General features: G+C 44.4%; 1 protein-coding gene across 6 annotated transcripts in view; it reads left to right on the top strand.

The window, feature by feature from the left end:
- The window catches only part of Ltbp1 (latent transforming growth factor beta binding protein 1), a 384,816-nt gene that overhangs the window by 112,350 nt on the left and 247,864 nt on the right, over positions 1-24,602 (top strand). Inside the window, exons 1-2 of one of the 6 annotated variants that reach the window (XM_038319235.1) lie at positions 3,476-3,667; positions 6,128-6,344. The exons of 3 other annotated variants lie outside the window; for them this stretch is intronic. The gene's annotated coding sequence lies outside the window, so the exon portion shown is untranslated. Of the gene's footprint in view, positions 1-3,475; positions 3,668-3,755; positions 3,804-6,127; positions 6,345-24,602 lie in introns of those variants that run through there. 2 more of the 6 variants (XM_038319234.1, XM_038319236.2) reach the window with 2 other exon arrangements.

Raw genomic sequence — 24,602 nt, 5'->3', positions numbered from 1 at the left:
GTTTAATGTTCCGAGCAATGTTCCCAGAACTTGGGAAACTGTAAAGTGATGTGTAGATGCAAGGATCTTCCACCAGAGCTGTTAACTCTGAAAGATAAACTGGTGACGTTATGTGTATTTTACTTGTGAACTGTTGGTCTGGCATCCAAGAGTGGATGGACTGAACCTGGACAAAGGGGACATCCATTACGTTGGCCTTCACAGAATCTCGCTTCTATTTCCTTTCTTTTCTTGAGTGCTGGTGATGGAGTGCAGGACCGTGCACATGTTAGGCAAGTGCTCTGCCCCTGAGCCCCTCCCAGTGCCTGGCACTGGAGAATAACTGATAGAAAACTATGGTCATCCGACGGTCATTGGCTCAAGCCGTGGTTATTTTCGTCTCTACCTCTCATTTATTATTCTGACTTTTTCATTTTCCTCCTCCAAGAGTTCCAGTTGATTCAGAGACTTTGTCTCCACTCAGAACTAGGTAAAGACACAGGCTTGGCAATAGATGTCTCCAAGGATAATGTGCTAATAGGATTTCAGGTAACAGGTGGGGTGGAGGGATGATTTCCAGCCTTCTCTAAGACCTGAAAGTCCATCCCTTCAGAAGGCTAACCTTACGCAGAGATTCTAAATATTTTGAATTATCTTGACAGTGCAGGTGTTTGGTGACTTATGGTAGTAGAGGTTTGATATATGAGTAATTCAAAAATATTTGTAGGTGATGGAATTTTCTACATTTCTAAATATTGGGACATAGCCTGATTGATTGCTTGGTACTAACATTTTTAACCTTCAAAATTCAATAAAGTTAGTATCAAACTTTAAAAATTACTAACTTGAGATATCCACAGCAAATATCTATCTGTTGGTTCTGTCAAGGAGACTGGTGTTTTCAGATCTGGGATGGCACTGGAATTATACTTGTGAAGAATTTCTTTCTCTTTGGCAACATGCAGGAATGATAGGCTGTAAAACTAAACCTGTAAAGTAGCTTTATCTGTGTTTGAACCAGCATCCTTTGGAGTTCCTCAACAGTGCTTTACTAATTTGCATTTTTACTGGGTATTAGTATTTTCAACTAGGCTATTCAAGTTAATTCTCTAAGGAGATGATTTAATCCGTACCTCTGAGAAGAGTATATTGTCTGATAAAAAGTCAGTTCTAGGCATTTCCAAGTAAAATGCTTTAGCAGGCCAATCCTTCTATACCAACCCTTTCCCCCATTAAATAAGTATGCTTATTTTTCTAGGCATTGAATTCCAGGTTAGTGTATATGTCTTTCAGCTGCTGAATTATCTACATATACAAATCCTTCTGAGTTCATAGCATGTATAATAACATATTAATCCTCTCTGAGTTGTTAAATGATTTCTTCTCATGGTCAAACAAACAAACAAACAAACTACAGCAAAGTGGGCTACCAGCGATTTCCGCTGGTGTGTGTTTTGCCTTGGAGTGGTTGGGAGAAGTGAGTTTCTCTTGCTCCTCCTGGGGGTAGGGAGGTGGTGCTGCTCCTGATTTGTATGGAGCACAGTCTGGATTCAGCTGTGATTGTGTATGATGATGAAGGTCGCTGGTCCGCGTGAGCTTGGCTAGGGCACCATTGTCTCCACTGGGAAAGTTGTTGCGTTGGTAGAGTCAACTCTTGAGTTCAGCTGCATGGGACTTGAAAAGAATTATGAAGGGTGACGCAAAGCTTTCTCCACTTGCTGATAGGATTTTGGAAAGGCTTTGGTTTTCATCTTTCATTTTCATAGTTAAAGATGAAGACAACCTGAAAGGTGATCCTAATAAAGAAAAAATACTGTTGAAACCATAATGCGGGGATACCGATAAACGATGTCCTTTTGTACTAGCGTACTTTAGCATCAGTTTGGCAGGCGTGAGCACTGAGGTTAAGACAGATAAAGGGGAGCAGTGTGGGTTCCAGGCCAGTGGCAATGAGGACACAGCTGCAGGAGGTAAAGCTGATGAAGTCCCTGCTTTGGAGTTTGTGGTTGAGTGGCCTTCAGGGCACTCACTCAGGAGGAGATCCAGCATCGCCGCAAATCCACAGAGCTTGGAGAGAGGTCGTGTGTAGATGGATAAATTCTGGTGACATTTATACATTTATTTGTGACCGAAGCCTCAGAGATGGTTGGTACTGCTCATTAATCATGGGCCATGAAACCCGTTATTGCAGCAGCATGAACGTTGCGGTAATTGCTCCCAAACATTAGTATTAAGCAATATTAAATAGTGGGGAACAGCCATCATTTTCTCTCTGGAAACGGGAAGCCCGTCTCTATGACCCTGCAGGTAAGTACTCTGGATGGTAACCTTGACAGAGGTTTAGTGAAGCAGCAATTCTATCCAGCCTCCAATTAGCCATGGTGTTGGGAGAGCGAATGGTGTTACTAATGTGACCAGCGGTACTACTCGAAGCCATGCTTATTTTGATTACACGTGAGAAGGATGATTGACAGAAAACAAACCTTAGAGTAGCAATGAACTTTCTTTACTGGGTGATTGTTTTTAATTAAAAGTAAAATTACAGAGTAACAGTATTCATAATCTTATTAGATTTGTATGGTCACAATTTAACCAAAATATGAGGGTTTTGTTTTGTTTTGTCTTTTGTTTGTTTTTGCTTTTGTTTTTTGAGGCAGAGTTTCTTGGTAGCTTTTTGGAGCCTGTCCTGGAACCCACTTTATAGACCAGAATGACCTCAAACTCATAGACGTCTGCTTGCCTCTGTCTCCTGAGTTTGTACCACCACCACCTGGCAAATGAGTTATTCTTTAATGAAACTTTTTGATACACATAATTTTAAGAGCATAATTGTACGGCTAAGGGACTATTGCAGAACTTTAAGGCTAAGGGACTGTTGCAGAAATGTATGGCTAAGGGACTATGGCAGAATTGTATGGCTAAGGGACTATGGCAGAAACATAATGCTAAGGGACTATTGCAGAAAAGAAGGTAGAAAGAAAAAGTCAGAGGGAGGGCAGGGGGGAGCTCTGTGAAATGCTGTCTTCTTGACATGGTGTGACTGTTTCATTCATGAACTCAACAGCAGCTGTGGTGACCGACACAAGATTTGCACAAGATCAAACCAAAGTTCTAATATTGATGGGGTCAGTGATCTCCATGTGTCACACCATACTGAGGAGCTGGTGGCAGCGGATAGGTGCTGGGGGCGGGGGAAGATCATTCTTTTTTGAGGATGTGGCTACTGCTGGGTTTCTCGTGCTCCACACCTGCATGCATATGGGCGGCACTATTAGGACCTGATAGGCCACTTAAAACAAAAAAGAGAGATTTAGTGCAATGTGTTGTGAAGCCAGAGTCAAGATCATAGTCACCTTGGTTATGTTTGCTCTCCTCTGGTGTTGAGAAAACAACTAACTTTGTCTTCATTGGTTCTGTTCTTCTGGTCTGATCTAGTGCCGATCATTGATTGAAGTATCGGCTGGAACACTTGCAGCAGGCTTACGCGATACAGGGATGAGTGAGTGGGGCTATCATTTATTAAGGATAAAACATTCAGTGGAACACAGAGGTGAATAAACCAGAAATGAAGGAAGAAGCGAGCAGTGCTGGGAAGGAGACTATCAGGCGCAGGCAGTGGGCAGAACATTTTCTGGACATTTCCAGCAAGTTCACATGAAAAGACTAAAGCCAGCTAGCAGATCATAGAGTAAGTCACACAGGGACTGATTCTGCGCCATAACGCACTGTGCAAGCCGGTCTCCATCGGGAAGGCGAATGCAGAACTGATGCTTGAACACCAGGGACTCAAGTGTCACTTCGAGGGATGGGAACAATGAAGCATGGTGGGTCAGGCACTTTTGATTTTATCAGGTGATGATATTTGTGTCCTTCCAGTGAACACCCGTGAAGGTGGCAGAAGGGCCATGGCTAGGATCTCTTTCTGGACTAACCTGTTGCACTCTTGAGTCTGTGCCCCTGGAGACTTTTCTATTCCTTTCTCATGAACCACAAACCAGGCTGCCTTAGGCTGATAGCGCCACTTGGCACCCAACGAAGGAACAGCACCACCCACAGTTAGCCCGCCCCTTCTTTTCTTGCTTTTTAAGAAAGGACAGTTTTTTTCCCCCTTTTCCTTACTTATACACAGTGCAGTCAATTCCCAAACAGTCTGCCTTCATTTTTAAGTTTTTCTTAATCCATAGGCTTCTCTTTGTTTTCTCTTTTTGGCCTATGACTTTCTTTCTCTGTGTTTCAGAAGTAGACTAAACGGCTCAATCTTGACCAGCAGCAATCAAAATAATGTAAATGATGTTGCTGTGTTGGGAAAAGAAACTGCACGCTTGGAGCCAACATCTCCATTTGCGTAATCCTCGGAGAGGCCCAGAAGTTCTCCTTAAAAATCTTTGCCTTTTCTGATTTCTCTATTGCCTACTTGAATATGACGTTGTTTTGATAACATCTGTGCTCAAGATAAAAGAATCAAATATTCATTCCTGTTTTTATAGTGTGTGTGTGGTGGACATATATATGTGCAAATTCACATGAGTGTAGGTGTGTGCGTGTGCATGTGTGTGTGTATGTATGTGTGTAATCCCAATGTTGACATTAGGTGTCTTCCTCTGTGTATAGGTGTGTGTGTGTGTGTGTGTGTGTGTGTGTGTGTGCGCGCGCGCATGCGTGCGTGTGAGCATGCACAGGTAGGCCCAACATTGACATTAGATATCTTCCTCAGTCGCTCTGCACCTCACATATTGATGCAGAGTCTGTTCCTTGAACCCAGAGCCTGCTGATGTGAACAGACTCACCAGCCACGTTGGTAAGGATTCCCTGTCTTTGCCCCTCTTGTGCTGGGATTATGGCAGACCTTCATACCCGCCTGGTATTTAAGAGGGACTTTACACTCCACTCCTCATGCTTGTGTGGCAGGAGCCTTACCAGCTGAGCCATCTCTCTAGCCCTCATTCCTCTTTTCTTTTTTTTTAAGATAAAATCTTTTGCGAAGTACACTTTTACAGTACTATGCCTTATATCATATGTGGAATACTGCTTTCCCATCAGACTGCTTTGAAGGAGCTGCTCTAGAAATTAACCCTTTGAGGATACCTGCCTCTTTCTGTCTGTCGGTTTTCTTTTGAATTTGTTTTTACTCACTGAGTAATTGCTGACATGCCATGTTGGTCTGGTTTCCTGTCTGCTGCTGTGATAAAGCACTCTTATCAAAAGCAATTTCGGGGAGGGGAAGGATTTACTTCACATTACAGGTTAGGGTCCATCACTGAGGGGGATCAAGGTAGGAACTCAAGAAGGAACTTGGAGTCGAAACCAAGGAGGGAAGCTGCTTGTTGATTCTCTTGTGAGTACATACTCAGCTAGCATTCTTTCTTTGTTACTTTCTTTCTAAAAAAATCATTTTTGAGAATTCAGTGTATACAGTGAGATATGATCATACCTACCCTCATCCACATCTCCCTGCAATTCCCTCCAGGTCGCTCTTTACATGCCCCCTCCCAACTTCATATCTTTTTATTTTCTTTGTTCGATAACTTAGTAAGTGTGTGTGTGTGGTGCCACCCACTGGAACCTGGGAAATGTACCAGTGACCACATCCCCAATAAAGAATGACTTCCTCCTGCCCAAGCAACTCTCCACAGCCAATAACTCCTGACTGTTGGATGGGGTGGGCTGGAGATGAGCAATTCCATCCGTGCTGGCTTCTGGAAATCAAACTCAGCCACGCTCCAGCTAGTTCTTCCTGAGAGCTTCATCCCTCTGTGAAGACAATGGATGTAGGAACTCACCTTTTCCTGGAGGAAAGAAGGCAGATGGAACAGGAAAGAAAAAAATGATTCATGCCTTAAAAATATTAATGTGTCTTTCCCCTCTCCAACGAGGGTCTTAGACATCAAAATTAGGGGTCTAGAAGGGAATAGACCAGGTAGCCGTGAGTGAGCAGGAATGGCAATGAAGAGGATTGTGCTCCAACCTAAGGACCTAAGGACATGGTGGAGGTTGGATTAAGGGAACCCTCTGGATAGGGGAGCCCCAGCTGTGATCTCTGTTAGATTTCACAGAGATTCTTTACTATAGAGAGAGTGATTAGGATAGTTCATGCCCTGTGGGCCTCACCCAAGGGTCTAACCGACTCTTATTTCTATGTTATCTTAAGGCAGAGCTGCTCTGGTTGCAGAACGTCATCCTTTGACTGGGAAGCTTCTGAGTCAAGAAACCATCAGTCGCCCCCAAAAGGAAGTAACAGAAGGTCATTCACGAGGGAACATTCTTTCACTTAGTGACTTGTCCAAAGGAGGAAGTGCAAATGCCTAATGACTCTCTTGACCTCCTAGGACACTGGATACTCTGGAAGAGGAAGCTGCACTAATAAGGTCGGGGGCTTTCCGGATACATTATATCTCACCAGTGTGAGAGTCTGACTGAGTGTTAATTAAGTTGGCATTACAGGTAGAGGACCCTGATGTCTAGAAATCCGTTCTCTCTTCATTCAGAGGGCGAGCAGTGGCTCTCCAGGGCCCTCTTTGTGACTTAAGAAAACAACAGACAAAGGAGGCTTTTGTAACATAAAGAAATATGGAAAAGCTCTTGGTGAAACTTGACGAGGATGCCTTTACAGCGCATACATAGATCAGATTGGGAGTGTGTGCGCATGTGCGTGTGTGCGCGTGTGCGCACACGTGCCCAGATAGGTAGGCATTTATGGTTTTAAATTTTCAGCCGCCTCTGATTACCTTATTAGTTCGAATTGGCCTCTTTCAGGGAGACAGGCTGGAGAGAGGCTTTGAAGTTGTGAATGGAACCATGAAACAGACTAACCTCTGGGGGCTGGGAAGCAGCTGCCAGTGGGGGGTGTCTGGAAGCCTTCTCTCTTTATCTGCAAGGCTCCTGTAGGTTCATATGGATCTCTTAGGGACCCAGGCGACAGCAATAACCTGGCTTTAGGTTGTATAACCAGCAGGCAAACCAATAAAAATTATCAAACTGTTCAGAAGAATGGAGCACAGAAAGCCACCATCCCCAGCAACTTCCCTCCTCCACCCTGCTCTCCTTTGCCTCAGTCCACAGCTGTGGAGAAGTATTCTACAGGGCACTTAATTGGGTTCTGTGGTAAATGCCTTGGCCATTTCTGCCTTCAATGTTTGATCGATTGAGCGGTGCTTTCCCCTAACCTGTGAATGTGATGTTATTTAATGAATTTCAGGATCTGAAGATGACCGCATCCTGGCTTATGCGGCCTTAAATTCAATGTCAGGTTTCCTTAGATGACACAAAGAGAGGACACAGTGACGATGGAGGCCTAAGTCAGAGTGAGGGAACCACAAACACAAGGGGTCTTAGGTCCCCAGAAGTGGAGGAGAGAGGAAGGGTTCTTCTCTCTTAGCCATGACAGAGGAAGTGTAGTTCTGCTCACCACCTTGATTAGGGGCTTTTGGACTCCTTAGCTAGGAGAGAGAAGTTTCTGTTTGAAGTCACCCAGGTTGTGGGATTTTTGTCATAGCAGCCTTATGAATCAGATACACTGCTGGGACTGCTCACAGTGAGCATCTCTGGTTCTGAAAGGTAACACTCCTGGACACAGCCATGTATATCTGTGGAATTCTGGTTCTATGACCTGATGACCACGCCCCCCTCACCTCCAATGCCTTCTGATGCTAGGAATAAATCTACAAGTAACCATAGCAATGGTGGTGTGTGTCAAGCACTGTTTTCTGTAACCTTCACAACAACCTATATACATATATTGCTCTCTCCATCTTTCCCTCCCTCTCTGGAAATGGAGGGTTTGACTAATCCCTTGCTCAGATGATACACTGATGTAGGAGGGAAGGTCAGGGGGTTTGGGCCAATTTCCACCTAGCTGTAAGTTCTGTGCTCTCAGTCATGATGCTGTACTGAGAGCATCAGCCGCATTTTAGACCCCTGGCCCTGTGTTGTACAGCTGTGCTCTGTTAGGTTCTGGTCACTGGATGGTGAGTTCAGGGAGGAAGTAGACTTCAGGCAGGAAGAGTGAAAGACCCACAGGATACCGGGAGCACAGTGAAGCAGCACCAGGCATATGGCCCATCTTGCAGTAATGCATCCTGAGAAATGGATCAGAAATCCATCAGTTCTGGGGCTGGGGAAGATAGCTGTGCAGTTATGAGGACTGGAGTTTGAGCCCCCAGCACCCACTGGGTGTGTCAGTCTACCTGCAATCCCAGTGCTCACATGAGGCAGAGATGAGATCCCTGGGGTGAGCTGGGTAACTAGGCTAGCTGAGTTGAGCTCTGGGTTTATGAGAGAACTTGTCTTAATATATAAGATGCGAAACAATGGAGGAAGACACACTTGTAAGCCGTCATATGCATGTATACCTGCACATATCTGTACCTACAGACATGCACACACACACACAAATGCATACCACATACGCATGCAAAGAACGCCTCAATCCTGACAGTAAACCTTCAGTTGTTCTTAGAGCTTTATGTGTGTCAGGCAGGCATTGCTATGTCTTTTTTTAAAGATTTATTTATCTTTTTCTTTTATGTGTATGAGTATTTTGCCTGCATACACAAGTATGTGCACCAAATGCATGCCTGGTACCTTGGATTCCCTGGAACTGGAGTTTCATACAGTTCTGAGGTGCCGTGTGGGTGCATGGGAACTGAAATGGGGTCCTCTGGAGGAGCAGCCAGTGCTCTTAACCTCTGAGCCATCTCTCCAGCCCTGGCTCTAAGTCTTATGTGTACTCACCTATCATGAAACAGGTGCTCAATTAGCACCGAAGGTATAGCATAGGACTGCTTGCTTGATACCGAGGCATGGGAAAGTTGTTGGCTTTTGAGAACCATGAGAGGTTGCTGCGAGGTGGTAGCACACGCCTTTAATCCCAGCAATCAGGAGGCAGAGGCAGATGGATCTCTGTGAGTTTGAGGCCAGCCTGGTCTACAGGAGCTAGTTCCAGAATAGGCTCTAAAACTACTGAGAAAACTTGTACCGAAAAACCAAACAAAAATAAAAGAGAGAGAGAGAGAGAGAGAGAGAGAGAGAGAGAGAGAGAGAGAGAGAGAGAGAGAGAGAACGTTGAGAGAAAGAAAAAGAGCTCTTGTCTACAGGATGGAAGTTCTAGGTAGATTACCAGGACTGTCAGGCTGGTAACATGGCTCAGGGGGGAGGAAAGTGCTTGCAGCATCAAGCCTGATGACCTGAGCTTGATTCCTATCACCCATATTGTAGGAGAGAACTGATTCCCTCAAACTGTCTTCCGACCTCCACACATGAACTGTGAGAAGTGTGCGCATGCATGCGTGTGCATACACACACACACACACACACACACACACACACACACACATTGAGCAATGTAACACGAAGATGATGTGGGAGGGTCTTCTGTTTTAATAAAGAAACTGCCTTGGCCAGCCCTTAGGTGGGTGGAGTACACAGAACAGGAAGAAGGAAGTGAGGTAGATGGCTCAGACAGATGCCACACCTCTCCTAAGTGAGACAGACCACCGTGCCTCTCCTGAGAGAGATGACAGATGCGATGAAGCCAGCCATCAGGTCAGACATGCTGAATCTTTCCCGGTAAGACACCATTCGTGGTGTTACACAGATTATTAGATATAATAATATCTAATTAGTCAAGATGTGAGTAAGAGGCAGAAAATAATGGGCCAGGCAGTATTTAAAAGAATACAGTTTCCGTGTAATTATTTCGGGTGTAAAGCTAAGCATGTGGGAGCTGGGCGGGACGAAAAACAGGCCTGCCCGCTGCTCGCCACACTACATGAAGAAAGAGATTTTTTTTTTTTTTGTGGCATCGGGCTATGCGAGGGTGTATGATAGAATCTCTTTTCAGGAGAGAGGCAGGAGTCCAGTTATTAGAAGAGGGGCCTGAGTGTATTCCTACTGTGCACTAGGAATGATGCCGGTGGGCACTGGACATTAAGAGTGTTGGCAGGTGGGCAGTGACTGAGGATGGGGGCCAGGGAGAGCCTGCCCTTGAAATCCCATTATGCCCAGTGAGGTCTGGAGTGCAGCTCAGGAAGTCCCTCCTGTCTGTGCACTTTATTCCCACTGATCTTATTGAAGCTAAGGAAGGGAGGGTTCCACTGAGCAGGACCACACTGCACGCACACTGTCCGCTGGGCGATGAGACCCTTGGTGTAGTGTTTACTTTTAGCTACAGTGTTCTCTCCACTGGCTTTGTTGATACCTCCTAATTCATTAGGAGCTCCAGGCAGGCAGGTTCGGGCAGGGTTATATGTAGCTCAGCATGTAGCCATGCTTAGCATGTCCAAGGCCCTGCCTTTGATCTCTAGCACCACACAAAAGAGAAGGAATCAGATAAACAAAACCAGTTTCTGTGGATTCAGAATCACCCGCAGCCCCTGGTCTCCCTACACCCTTGGAGCCATCTCTTGTTACTTTCATGCAAAGGAAAACGTAACACGGTGCCTCTTTCTCCCTGGTGGGAGAACATCTCCATCTTGTGGTTAGTAGGAAGGTCCTAGCTCCCTCTGGTCTCTGCCTTGGCTTTCAAGTCGGTTCCTGGACAGGCAGGACCGGACAGTCTCACCTATGCTACCGGCCCTCCATAGTATATGCTAGCATTTTCAAAGTCCTCTCAAAATAATTGTTTCTTTTGTTCTTCCACATAGCTTTTTAAGGTTTTAATCATATACACTGATTATACATAGTAATGGGTTTCATTATGGCATTTCATACTTGTATATATTTTGATCATATTCACCTGCCATCACCTCTTTTTGTCCCCCTACCAAGTGGCAGGTGAGCCTCTCCTCATTCTGAGTATTTTCTCTCTGTGTGTGCGTGCATGCTTGTGTGTGTGCCTGTGTCTGTGTGTGCCTCCCAGTGAGTTGCATTAGGGTTGCTTGCAGGAACATGGATGAGAATTATTTATAAGAGTGTAGGCTTCTCACCAGTGTCCCTATGTACCCCGGCAACCATTACTTGCATCTAGGTCTTCAGAAAGAGGTGAGACCCTTGAGAGATCCTCCTCTTGGCAGCCATTAACTGCCTATAAGTCCCCTAAGGTGCCACATCTTATGTGTGCTATGAGGGAGTTTGATCAATTGGACCAGAGCCTAGGAATATGTGACACTCTTACCTTTGGAACACTTAACCACCCCCATACCCTGCTGTGCCTCACCCCTAATTTCATAAGCATGGAAGAAAACGGAGTGCAAATGACAGCAGAAAGCTGGTCCAAGCAACTTCATTAGAGCACGCCAGTGGACTTTATCTAAATGGTGCTCTTTGCCTTGTGTACTTGTTCCCTGTTAATATACTTCAGAGCCTGAGGTTAATATACTGCAGAAGCTATACCTTAATATTCTGACTACTACTTTAAGAAACTAGAGGACTCCAACAATGGATTATAATTTGAGGGTAGGGTTGATGTTGTAGGATAGCATATTAGAGAGTGGTCCCATTTTTGTCCACTTAAGAAAATAACATCTATGAAATATAGTTAAATGGAATTTTAAAATTTAATGTCCAAAGGCTAAACTTGCTTTGGTAACATTTATAGATAGTTTGGGACATATGAAATGCTACTAAAGCCAATGTGGTCATGCACACCAATAGCCCTAACATTCAGGAGGCTGAGGCATAAAGATCACGAGTTCAAGGCTAGCCTCTGCTACACAGAGGATCAGGGGAATGATGATGTTCATTGCATAGAGTGATGTGAAAGAAGGGTCTTGATGGGATAGACTGCATCCCTGGGGACAGTCTCGAAGCAGGAAGTGCTAAGGTAGATCCCTGATTTATATCTGCCAATTCCTTCCTGAGCTGCTTTCTCCTTCAAAGCGGCTCAGGAGGGCTGGGGATAGAGCTCACAACTGATCAAGTGCTTACTTACCAAGCACTAAGCCCTGGGGTTCAGGTCCCCAGTGCTGCATCAATTGAGCATGGAGGCACATAACTGTAATCCCAGTACTTGGGATGTAGAGGTGGGAGGATCAGAAGTTCGAGGTCATAATCCCCAGATAGTGGAGTTTGAGGCCAACCCGTGTTAGGGGCTTTGTTTAAGAAAAAAAAAGTAAAAGATAAAAGAAGAAGAAAATTTCTCATGAGACTGCAAGCTCCGCAGAGACAAAGCCCCTTTCAGTCTTGATTGTTGGTGGATCTGTGCGACCAGAGCAGCTGAAAAGCAGGGATTCTGCTTCTTGTGGGGGGAAAAATTAAATAACAGGTGCCTAAGGGTGGTGAGGAGTGGAGGTGGGTCTTTATTAGAGCAAGTAAAGCTTAAAATTTTTGAGTTGAGTACTTGTGGTGGTGTTTGGTCATGCCCACGATGCTAAGAATATGTCATTTGGAACTAACCAGGCACAGTGACGTCAGGGTGAAGCGGGTAAAGTCTGCGGTCTGCAACTACAGACTGCTTTGCAGCCAAGTCGTTCAGGATGTGCATAGAGTTGTGAGACTGGGGATAATGCGTGTGCAACGCCTGAGTTCCACAAACCATCGTTTCCATCATTGTCAGGGTATTCCTTGTAAAACGCAGAAACAATTGTGTAGTCTGTCAGTGGTTCTTAGGCTGAGTGACTGGCCTCCAAGGGACATTTGGCTGTGGTTAGCAGTATTGTTAATTGTTATGGCTTTGGGAAAGGTTCAACTCACAGGTAGTGGGTAGAAGGCAGGGCTGGAGCTAAGCATACTGTGATTGGTAGGGTTATCCTGACATAATCTAGGATCACTGGGAAGGGAGTGTCAGTGAGGGATTATCTAGAGGAGGTTGGACTTTGAGCGTGGCTATGAGAAGACCCACCCATTGTGGGTGGCACCATGCCCTCGGCAGAGGATTATGGACTGTGTAGGAGTAGAGAAAGCCAGCTGATCAGCAGCAAGCCTGCATGCATTCGTTGCTCTGTTCCTGATTACGGATGTTACCTGATGGGTTGTAATGTGGCACTGTGAGAGCCCTTTCTCCCTTAACATGCTCTTTTTAGAGGGTGTATTCTCACTGCAACAGAAGAAAAGAAACCGAGACGAATACAATGCATGAAGAATTATCTGACGCATGGTCTTGACAGTGCTGGGCTTGGGAAAGCTCGTCTTGGTCCTGTGAAGTCTTCTGTTAGCATATTAAAGGTTGAGGTGCAGTTCAGTGGGACAGGATGAACTTAGCATTTATGAGTTCCTCCATTCAATCTTGAGTACTACTCCTGTGAAGGAAACATGACCCAAATAACAAATTTGTGTTGGTGAAGTATCTTACATTGATTCAAATATTATTACTTTTCAGAGTCTGTTAATGCGAATCAAAAATTTAGTTTTTTTTTTTTTAAATCTGGTACTTAGATTTCCAGTTTAAATTATTAGTTTTGAACTGCTGGTTTCTTATCAATATCAGAATTTCTTTTGATTGCTTTATTTATAAAATTTAAAATCAGTATCATGAATTCTTCCACTGATACATTTATAATATCTAATTTTTTGTTTTGTTTTTATTGTTGTTTTGAGGCAGGGTCTCTCTCTGCAGCTCTGGCTGTCCTGGAACTCACTCTGTAGACCGGCCTGGCCTGAAACTCAGAGATCCACCCTCCTCTGCCTCCCGGATGCTGGGATTAAAGGTGTGTGTCATCAGCGCCCAACTATTTATAAGATTTAAAACCTGTTGCTTGGCTGAGGATGTAACTCTGTTGGTAGAGTGCTTGCCTAGCAGGTATAAGACCCTGGGTTTAATCCTCATCACCCTGTAAACAGGGTGTTGTGGTTCATGCTTGGAATTCTAGCACTTGGAAGATGGAGAGAGGAGGGTCGGGAACTCAAGCTCGTCCTTGACCCCATAGCAAGTTTGAGGCCAGCCTGGGCTACGAAACAGCAGCCTATGGTTTGCTTCCCCAGTTCATTAGGCGTAGCTCAATGAGTCTGGCCCAAGCTCAGTTGCAACAGCCACACAATAAAGGTGTGTTTAACTTGTTCAGAGATTAGCCAAGTCTACGTGACCACTTTTCTGGTGCTCATTGATATGAAGCTAAGGCAAAGTTACCTGTCTCACATATACTTAATTTGATGTTTAGAGTAGGTAGATTTTCTTTTCTTTCCTGTTACTAGAGTTTCCCATTTTCTATGGAAGAATATTGTGCATTTCTGTGGAAGAAGAGAGTTGGAAAGTTGGGGTAATTCCATGGTTTCCTTGACTTTCTCACAGATGTTGTGAAATGCATCATATTGGAGTAATTGTCAAGGGTGGAGAAAGCCTTTGAAGATACTTTGTGGTTGTGTTCATTGGCTTAAGAGTCAACTTCTTTTCCTGGACATCTCATGACACATCTGCAGTTTGCTTCTGAGGATCACAGATGCTGCCCTTGGTGGTCTGAAGCGCCTCATTACAGGGAGCAGGAGCCGATACATGCTAAATCCGTGTTTCATGTTTGTGGCATTGTCATTAATGTGGGGCTGCCGTCACAACCGTAGCTCATGTGACGAAGACTGATGCCATTGCTCAATGCTTAGGGCTTCATTGGTGTCATGCATGAAGATCATCCTAGGTGATCTTCAGGAGTCACCCATCTTTATCACAGCACCCTGAAGTAGATGTTATTGTGTCCATCTGAGGTAGGAGCCATGCTTGGAAAGGTTAACCCATTTGTCTATGGTCATATGACCAGGAAATAGAAAAGTCACCACTCCACTAATGACCTTTCCTGTTTTGAGAGGAGGAGTTGGGATGAAGTAGTACTTTAGTGGATAGCACCTAGAAGTCTGACCTCTGCCCTCAGTTCCAACAGCACAGTATGAAGACAGCATCCCTTAAAGCTGGGCCCGGAGAGAGAAGACATCTGAAGGAAGAAGAGGTGAAGTTCAAGAAGGCTGACGCTGCTTAGCCATCTTCCCTCTTTGCCAGCACAGGGGGGCGGGATGTGGGACATCAGATGCGCACTAGTGTATGCAAACAGAGGAGGTTGCTGGAGGCCATCTGGCTTCTGTAGTCCAGATCTCTGTGCTCAGTGGGCTGCTTCAGGTATATCTGATGGCCCTCTGGGCTTTTGGGAGCTCTGGACATCTGGGTAGCAATTTTGTGGAGACACACTGTCCATATCCAGGGAATTGAGATCTCTTCTGGTCTCACTCTCCCTCCCTCCCTCCCCCTCCCTCTCCTATTCTCCGTGTGTTTGCACATGCGCATGAATATTTCCATCACACCCACTCAGGGTGATGGGAACCTGCAGTCTTCTCCTGGGAACACTAGGATCCACCTGATAGATCTCTGGTCCCCAGGGACTGTACTCAGTTAATTGCTCTCAGGTCCCTTTGGTCTGTGAATGGATTAAGCACATGTGTCAGTGCCAGCAGTATCATTGTGTTTGAGTTTTAGGATCTGTTTTACCGATGAAGCAATAGAGCAAAAAGAGGGGTCAGTAAGCCCAAGAGGACTCAGCCGGTGCTGGAGATCTGGCGTTCTATCTTGGATTGTCTGGTGTCAACATCTGTGCCACCATCTGCAAGCTCTGACCGCTTTGATGTTTGCATCTGGGGCACCTGGCAGTTAATGAGTGTGAGCCCTGCTTCCCCTCAGCGTGATGCAGTTTGTAAGGAACTTCAGGATAGTGGCAGGCATCCTTGGTCGTTGATGCTTGGCTGTGGCCAGAAGAAAGGCTTTTGTTCTCAGGACCTCTGCCCTGTTTGTGTCCCCAGCGTCTGGATTTCCCAGCCTGTAGCTGAGTTTCACAATCTGTTTTCTGAGCCGGTCCAGGAACACTTTCTGAACATTTCCCTGGTGCTGTTTAACTTTCACTTTCTGCGGTTCTTTTAGGCTAATAGCCTCCTAGTGGGGCTGCCAATGTGTCCTGACAGGAAGGGATGCACCCTGTATGCAGCTCCAGTCATCCGTGCTGGCTCCTTGTGGGCACTTCATGGGCTGCTGTGTGGGCTGTGTGACCTTCTTTGCATTTCCAGTTTTCTATCTGAAGTGTGAGAAGCTAAAAACACACATTACACACATTAACACAGACAATTTGTTACACAATTCCAAGGGATTCAGGGGATCCAAATTTTGGCCAAACACCGATTTTCCCATACATAGCTGATATGCTCTTTATTGGGTTTTATCCATCTTTGACAGGTTGTGTGTTTTGTTTAGACTTGCTGCTCTAACAGAACTGCTTGAGGGTAGAAATAATTTGTTTTGGCCCTCAGTTCTAGAGGTCTTAGTCCATAGCCTGTTGATTTGTGATAAAGCAGAATGTTATGGCAGTGGGAACATGTGGCAGAGGCTACTCACTTATCTCTCTGTCTCTCCAGGGTCTCACTTTGTAGCCCCGGCTATTTTGGAGCTTGTGATGTAGACCAGGCTGGCCTTGAAATTATAGATCTCCACCTGCCTCAGACGCCACAGTGCAGGGATTAAGGGTGTGCACCAAGCCAAGCTCAGTTCTAGATGATTCTCAGTCCAGTCAAGTTGACAAAAAAAAATCACTATTCTATAGCAATTTCATGAAAAAGGTTCTTTTAAATACAAAAAGGCATTAAAATAGTCTTATATTAGCAACAGTAAAACTTATAAACTCCCCATCTGGGGTTTTGAAGTAAATGAGGAAGGTTTGGAATTAGTGTTGATACCAATAAAAAGGTTTTGACCCCTCCATATGGAGGGGGGTCCTGATTCTTCTTCCCTCCCTGCCTTATGGACTGTCACTCCGTACCTTCATTTGTACTGAAGTCATAAAGTGGGCCAGATCCCCTGCCCTCCTTGGAGGAATTACTAGTGAAAGGATATATTTCAGGTGACATTTTAATGGCAGTAGGAATGTTGGGTTATTATTTTTCTGTTTTACTTTAAATAAAGGTTATTGGGAAAGTACTTGGGGAGCTCTGCATCCCACAGAAAAACCTGGGGTCATCATTATCCTTCCCCATTGGCCCTGGAATTGCACACGGCAAATTGTCCCTCAAGTTCATGTTTCCCTTGAGTCTGTCGTTTCTCACACTCCACCATCTTTACTTCACCCTCCCAGCTAACATGGGCATGTGGCTGCAAGCATCTCTCTCCCTCCCTCCCTCCCTCCCTCCCTCCCTCCCTCCCTCCCTCCCTCCCTCCCTCCCTTCCATCCTTTCTTCTTTCTTTCTGTGTGGAAGAGTGAACCCAGGCCCTCAAATATGCTGAGCACATCCTAACCAGGGCTTACTCCTCCAGCCCTTACATTTTGTTCTTTATTGCTCCAGTGCCTCTGACCCTCGAGGGGCTGCTTCACAGAGGTAGGTTCCTTTTTCTCCGGGAGGAGGCCTCAGTGCCTTATAAATTTCATTCCTGCCCCAGATGGAAGTTAGGAACCTGCAGGGTGAGAGGCAGAGGCCACGCCCCCCTGGGATGCAGCATGTTACATGACACATGGTGCCCACACTCTATAGAATTTTCTCAAGTGGAACACAGCTTTCAAACAAAGTAGCGCTCTGTTGACAACTCTAACCAGTTTCTGGTGTATTTGAATCAAGTCTTTGTTTCATGGATGTGTATTTTCAAAGGGAGCTACATGAGCAAAATCAAATATTTGGTTTGCAGCAGTTAAGATGGTTAAATGCAAATACTCTTGGCTTGCCCCGCCCCCTTCCCCTCCTCCTCTCACCACTGTTGCTCAAGGACTCTGATGGGATTTTGTTTACTAGCCTGGTGGAAACAGTTGGGGAGAAAATGTAGTTAGAAGAGAATACTTCTGTAACATTTTCTTGGCTTCCCCCCCTCCCCTTATTGGCAACTAGGATATGACTGTTCAAAACAGTTTTTCCTTCATGGGCTCTGTATCTCCCGGTGTGAGCACTTCTAAGCTGCTCCCTTCCTTTCGTTTTAAATGAACACACACACACACACACACACACACACACACACACACACACACACACACACACACACCATGTGAGCGACTTTGCTTTTGTTTCTTTGTTTTAAAAATGCAGTTATTTCTTTTAGGGAACATCACGACGGAACAGCTTAAAAGCAGGCTGGTTGATCTCCGTGGAGGGGCACTGCGGCCTCCGCCGCCGCTCTTGCTCTCCTAGGACTTTGTTGGCAGCTGTGGAAACTCTCATGATAGCAGTACATTTCAGAGGAAGAAATCATCAGGGTTTAAGCTGATGTGCTCAGCATATTTAAGGTTCTTTCCAGCCTGTCAACAGAACAGTTGGTACCTTGAACTTAGTACCTCCTGGGTCCCATGTGAGTGGAGCCTGAACCAGCAAGCTAGGAGAAGAGGCTGTAGGAAGGCAAATGGGTTCTGATAGGAGGTAGCTGGGCCCCGGTGTTTATGGCTTCTACCAGAGCGACGGAAAGACCACAGTTCCTCACATCTGAAAGCCATTTGCAATAATTTCGTTAATCATCCTCCAAAACAATGCTTTTAAAGCAAGCCCCCCATCCTTTTGTTAATGATGTAATCGAGTTAAGTTAACGCTAGTCGTTCCCAAACAGTGAGAGAACAGGATTTGAGAGTTTGTTGTTGTTGCTGCTGCTGCTGCTTATTTGAGCTTCCTTCTTTCCTTAAGACTGCTCCAGATTTTGTCTTACTGGTTTTTTTAATAAATCCTTTTGTATAAAAAAAAAAAGACTGCTCCAGATACATTTTAACAAAACTAAAAAGGTAATTTTCTGAAGTACTTCTGGATCTAGGAGGGCTAGTGGAAGATGCAGGCTCTGGAATGATTTTTCCTATTGTTGAGCATTACTTCATGTTTTTTATTGGCAGGCTGTGTTACTTCTCTCTTTCCTAGTTTTGTCATCTTTAGAATGAAGTGACAGAGCCCTGTCATAGCCTGAGTTCCTGTTAGCCACTTGAGCATGGCTTTTCATGAATGAGCTTATAAGTGGCTCCACCGAAGGACGGTAGAACACTAGGCCATTAGCCCATGAATTATTAAGTCTGGGGGAATTACATGAAACCATTTACTGTAATTGGGTTCCAGTCCAGTCTAAGTGAGCATCATAAGGTAATATTGCTTTATTTCTTATTGAGTCTGGTAGGGCTCACAGAATCTCCAGCTACCATACATGTGATCCATCCTTCCGATGTTGGCAAACAGGCTGCTTTCATGAGGTTACGAACCCCGTGGATTTCTGCGTTAATGGTGTGAGGTAACACCATCTTCTAAGTGAAAAGCAAACACGTTCACCCATTCCTTTAAAGAGGGCATATTTTCCCCCACTTAAATATTTCCATTACCAAATGTAAACATGCTTAAGATGGTGGAAACATTTCCAAATTTGTACCATATATTTTTGGTCTAGTGTAGGGAAAAGGTTGCCATGAGGCTGAAAACTGCTCCTTACATAACCTAGTTACTCAAAAATGAACACGGAATGTTTCCATTCCACACTTCTTCAAAATAAAGCTCTAATTATGCAAACTGATACTGATCTCGAGTGAAATATGTTTAAAAATAGAAATGGGAGCATCTTGCTTTTTGACCAATATATTTTAGATAAGGTAAAATATGGAGAAACTATCCAGTCAACTACATGGAGACACCAGAAAGAAACTAGAACCAGGAAGTGGAAGGGACTCAAGCTTGTAGAGAAGAGACCCCAAATATCCATGTATAAACTCTGCGAATTCTTTGCAGGTCCCTGGGGGATCCTGAGGTTCTAACTGAGACATCACAGGTCAGCAATTGAAAGATCTAGACAGGGTAACAATTCATGGTTGAAGCCCAGTCACGTGACTGTGTGGTCCACCAGAACCAACTACATCCTTCAAAAGGGTATGCACAAACTCCACAGTGTGATGTTTATGGCATCCCCGACAACAGAATAGCCAGAAGAATGAGAAGCTGGTCCCTTGTCAAGAGACAAATCAGGTCCCAGAAAAGAGCCCTAAGATGAAGGGGATGCTGAAGTTAACACATAATGGCAGCTGCTATAAATAGGACCAAGGACTTAAAAGAAAGTGTGTCTTTGTAAAGCAGTAAGTGGAGAGTTTTAATAGAAAAACAGAAAACATAAAAGAAAACACAGGGTAATGGCAAGGGAGAAGTGAGCTTTAAGTTATTTACTATGGAGTACAAAGAGAAAAGTTATCATAAAAGATTAAAGAGAAAAGCCAATCCCTCCATGCTGGGGATATTACTTTGTAACGATGTGTATGTGATTGTGGTCTCAGAGGTGAGAAGAGAAACCGGTAGAAAGCTTGATGATGTGATGACCCACAGTTGTCCACACAAGGTGCAGAGTCTAACTTTCCAGCCCAGAGAAGCCCAGCAAGCCCCACTGCAGGGCGACGCTTCAGCAGAAGTGTTCGCAGTGTTTTCTTCTTAGATCCCAGCCGTGGACATTGTTCCCTCTCTTTACCACTTGGTCTGATGGCCGCTGCAGCGCCCGTCAAGTGCAATGCCCCAGAATCATAACTTTGTTTCTCATTACCTGTGTATTTCAGAAATGCATAATTTCAGATGATTAGAATGCTATGCTTTATAAAAGCATACACACCTATAAAATTTGTTTTTTTTTTTTTTTTTTTAAAAAGGCAGGATCTCATTATTCCAGTCTTGATGGGCCAGGAACTCACTGTGTATACCAGGCTGGCTTTCAACTCACAGAGATCCTCTTGCTTCTGCCTCCCAAGTGCTGGGTACCACCATGCCTACCATTTTTTTAAATTAAAAAATCGCGCGGTGTGTGTGTGTGTGTGTGTGTGTGTGTGATGTCCTCGTATATGCGTGCATTCTATGGTACATGTGTGGAGCTCAGAGGACGACTTGTAGGAACCAGTTTTCTTTTTCCATTCTGTGGGTCCCGGGGACTCAAACTTATGTTGTCAGACTTGGCAACAACTATACCAGCCAAGCCATCTTCTGGCCCCAGTTTGATTTGTTTCTAGTTCCCTCCCACTTGATCCCATTTGAAGTCACAAACATTTGATTTTAATAATATGGTATTCTCTCTCTCTCTCTCTCTCTCTCTCTCTCTCTCTCCCTCTCTCTCTTTCTCTCTCCAGTCAAGGTAAGCTCTCAACTACTGACCCCAACCCCAGCGTTCTCCTGCTTTCTCTTGATGACAGGCTCTACTTGCTTGACGGGATATGGCCCAACCCCCCTAGCTGGTGCCCAAGTAGTGAATATTGAGTCTTATGTATATTGATTTTTTTTCCTGTAGGTACATTCTTGTGATAAAATTTACTTTATAAATTAAGCACAGTAAGAAGTTAAAAACAATTAAGATAGAATAGTAATATTAGCTATCTTGTGACAAAAAATACTTGATCAAAACAATTTAAGGAAGTAAGGGATGGAGGAAGGAAAAAGTTATATCGACATATTGTAATGGATACCTTTAGAGCTCTTAAGTTGTTTATGATTTGTTTAATATAACTTTTTTAGGCCACATTTAACAACATGTAACTGAAGGAGAGTTGTGTGTGTATGTGTGTGGGTATTGTAATCATGTTTAACTTCTTCTATTACATATTAAGAAAATCAGGGAATGTAATATAAATGTTTCTATATCTTGATTTTTCTCACCTAAAGTAAGTCTTAGTAATTCTTCTATAATATTGATATTAATTATTTTTTAAAAATTTTTCTAATAATTTATATTGCAAGTGCTGGTTTATTGAATAACTCATGTGCTAATGGGCATTTAGTATGTTTGTGGCATTTTTGTTTAGTGTGAATATGGTGATTACAAGAAGTAGTCTGACAAACATTTTTAGTTTGTATGCATATATTTAAGACTTTCATTGAAAGTAAGCTATAAGAAATATGCCTAGTACAATCATAATTAAAACTTTTAGTTTGTTTTCCAAGCTGTTATAATTCATGTTTTTACGAGGGATCCCTGCTCCTATTCTCTGTCAGCAGTAAGTGTGTGTGTGTGTGTGTGTGTGTGTGTGTTTGGTGTGCTGATGTATACACACTTGTGTTTAGGTGTGTAAGCTGGTATGTGTCCATGCGTATAGACATCTGACATTGATGGCAGAGTCATTCTCAGTGACTCTTTCACCTGATTCATTGAGGCAGGGTCTCTTACTCAATCCCAGAGCCAGGTGATAGATAACCTTACTAGCCAGCTTCCACTGGAGATGCTCATACGGGGTGGGAATAAAAGGTGGGTGGGTCACCAAGCCCACCTGGCATGTTAACCTGGGTTTCTGGGGGACCTGAACTCCGCTCTTCAAGCTTGTCTGTCACGCGATGGAATCCCGGAGTCATTTTCCCTGCACCAAGAGTAGTTTGTTTTTCCTTCAAATTCTGTGAATTTGAAAAATTCAGCTTAGTGGATCCAAAACAGTCATGCTGAATTTGTTTTGCTGAGAACTGTTGAGGCCTTGCATCTTCTCGCATACCATGATCATGGGGTTACTGTTCAGCAAGCGCACACTCTGGGCATGTGCCCTGTTTTTCTGTCCCCACTGGGCTCCTGATTAATTTTGTCATCAGTTTGTAAGAAGCATCTGTATTGCCCTAGTTTTTCATTGCATGTCCTTTTTCTTCCTAGTCCATTTTCAGTGGTGACCTTCATGGTGCCCTCTAATTTTACTTATAAATAATAAGCTCCTTTTCTTGTTAAGTCTGTGTGATTTTTCTCATAGGCAAATTTAGATGATTCAATTAGGAATTCTAATATCGACTAGAGTAAGGAGTGCCTGAGGAAGGCTCTTCTGTGTGTGTGTGCGCGCGCGCGCGCGAATAAACTATACTGGGGCTTAAATTAGGAGCATACTGGCCACTGCACGAAGATCTGATGTGGGGAGATTCCCTTGGCTGCATCCTGCTTCTCACCAAGTTTCGAACGTATCTAAGTCTAGACATTATTTCAATGTGTCTCCCTCCCCAACCCCCGCCACACACATTAACTGCTCCCAGATACACTGCCATCAGGAAAAGTGTGGCCTGGTCTCTCAGGTCCTGTATGCAGTGGGTATTTTCTTTGAGCTGACTGAAACCCTGTAGGAGGATTGGAACAGATGTTTGAATTTGGTTCAATGCTTTCAATATTTATTACCTAGGTGGCCTACTTTAGCAGCAATTGTAATAGAAAAAAACAAGGCCATTATTGCGTTCATCTTAAAAATATTGGAAGAATTTCCCCCTTTCTTCCTTCGTTTATTTTATTTAGCCTGAACTTAGGAAAATAAAAGCAGTGGGTTCTTGTCTTACTCTGAGAAGATGCCTACATGTATGTTACACTAAAAATGTTTCTCCCTAGGAAGTCTTCTCTTAGCGTAACTAGAAAATGGCTTGAGAGGTCTTGATAAACTGGCAACCTTTGGCAGCCTTGTCAAAGCCCCCACTTTAGAAGTGAAGACCTGACATGGAGACTTAGGGCAATTTGGTGATGTGGAACCAGGGTTGTCAGATCTGATAACAGAGGCAGAAATTGCCACTGAGTTCCACAGATCCTGCTTAGGCTCCTTTAGCCTACCTCCATCTGGATCTGTGTACTGACGGAGTGACCGGAAGCGGATGTTTCTTAGGTGAACTCAGATATTCACCCTTGACTTTTCCTGTGTCTGTACCAACGCTCAATGTCGGAGGATGCAGCTAGGAAGAGGGAAAATTGTTTTAAAGAGCAATTTCTCTCGCATGTTCTTGTTCTTCCAGGTTACAGGAGGGAGAGGAAGCGTAGAGACTTGGCCTCCTAAATACCAGTGTGTGTTCATGTCTTCCTGCTCTTCTGGGCGAAGCAGTAGAGCGGTGGCTCACATGTCTGTAGGTGCAATAGTTGCCCAGTGAGACTTGGGGAGAAATGGGAGAAAGAGCAGGGCGGGGCTGGGAAGCTTTCCCAGGCGGGCAAGGTAGTTCTCTCTGCCATGCAGGGTGTGAGGTGAGTGTCACCAAGAATATAAAATGCCACAGAGCTGTAGAGATGGAAGTCTCGCTGTGTAGTTCTAGAAAAGGCTACACACACACACACACACACACACACACACACACACACACACACACCCCAATGCTTTAGATTGAGGGTTAGAAGAGATTGGAAATCGTAGAGCTGGCTCCAGCTTGAGAATCAGCATAAACAGTGGAAAGAGAACACTCACATATTTGGAACTGGCAAATAAACAAGCCTCATTCTGCGTCTTCCAGAAGTTCTGAAGGATGGGGACAGGGAGGTAAGATGCCTACCCCCTGTGAAGTATCCACTTCAGATCAGGCACGTAACTCAAGATGGAGGGTGGGACAAGAAAGTGTCTTAGTCTCTGCTCTGCTGCTGTGAAGAGACACTGTGACCAAGGCAACTCTTATAAAAGAAAGCAGTTAATTTAGTTGGGGGCTTGCTCACAGTTTCAGAGGGTCAGCCATTATCATTAGAGCAGGGAGCATGGTGGCAAGCATGGTGCTGGAACAGAAGATGAGAGCTACATCCTGATCCAGAGAGAGAGAGAGAGAGAGAGAGAGAGAGAGAGAGAGAGAGAGAGAGAGAGAGAGAGAGAGAGAGAGAGACTGGGTTTGTCATGGGGTTTTGAAATCTCAAAGTTCACCCATAGTGGCATACTTCCTCCAACAAGGCCAAACCTAGTCCAACAAGGCCATACTTCTAATCCTATCAGAGAGTTCCACTCCCTAGGGACTAAACATTTGAATATATGAGCATTTGTGTGCCAAACCACCACAGCAGGTCTAAGGGGGAGCTGGGAAATTAAAAGCCGACTCTTGTTCTTTCAAAACTGTTTTAATTGACTTTA

This window comes from Arvicola amphibius, chromosome 2 (genome assembly GCF_903992535.2).
Source record: "Arvicola amphibius chromosome 2, mArvAmp1.2, whole genome shotgun sequence".
Lineage (NCBI taxonomy): Eukaryota > Metazoa > Chordata > Mammalia > Rodentia > Cricetidae > Arvicola > Arvicola amphibius.
The sequence above is the reverse complement of the archived record's forward strand: the minus strand, read 5'-3'. Positions and strand labels throughout refer to the sequence as shown.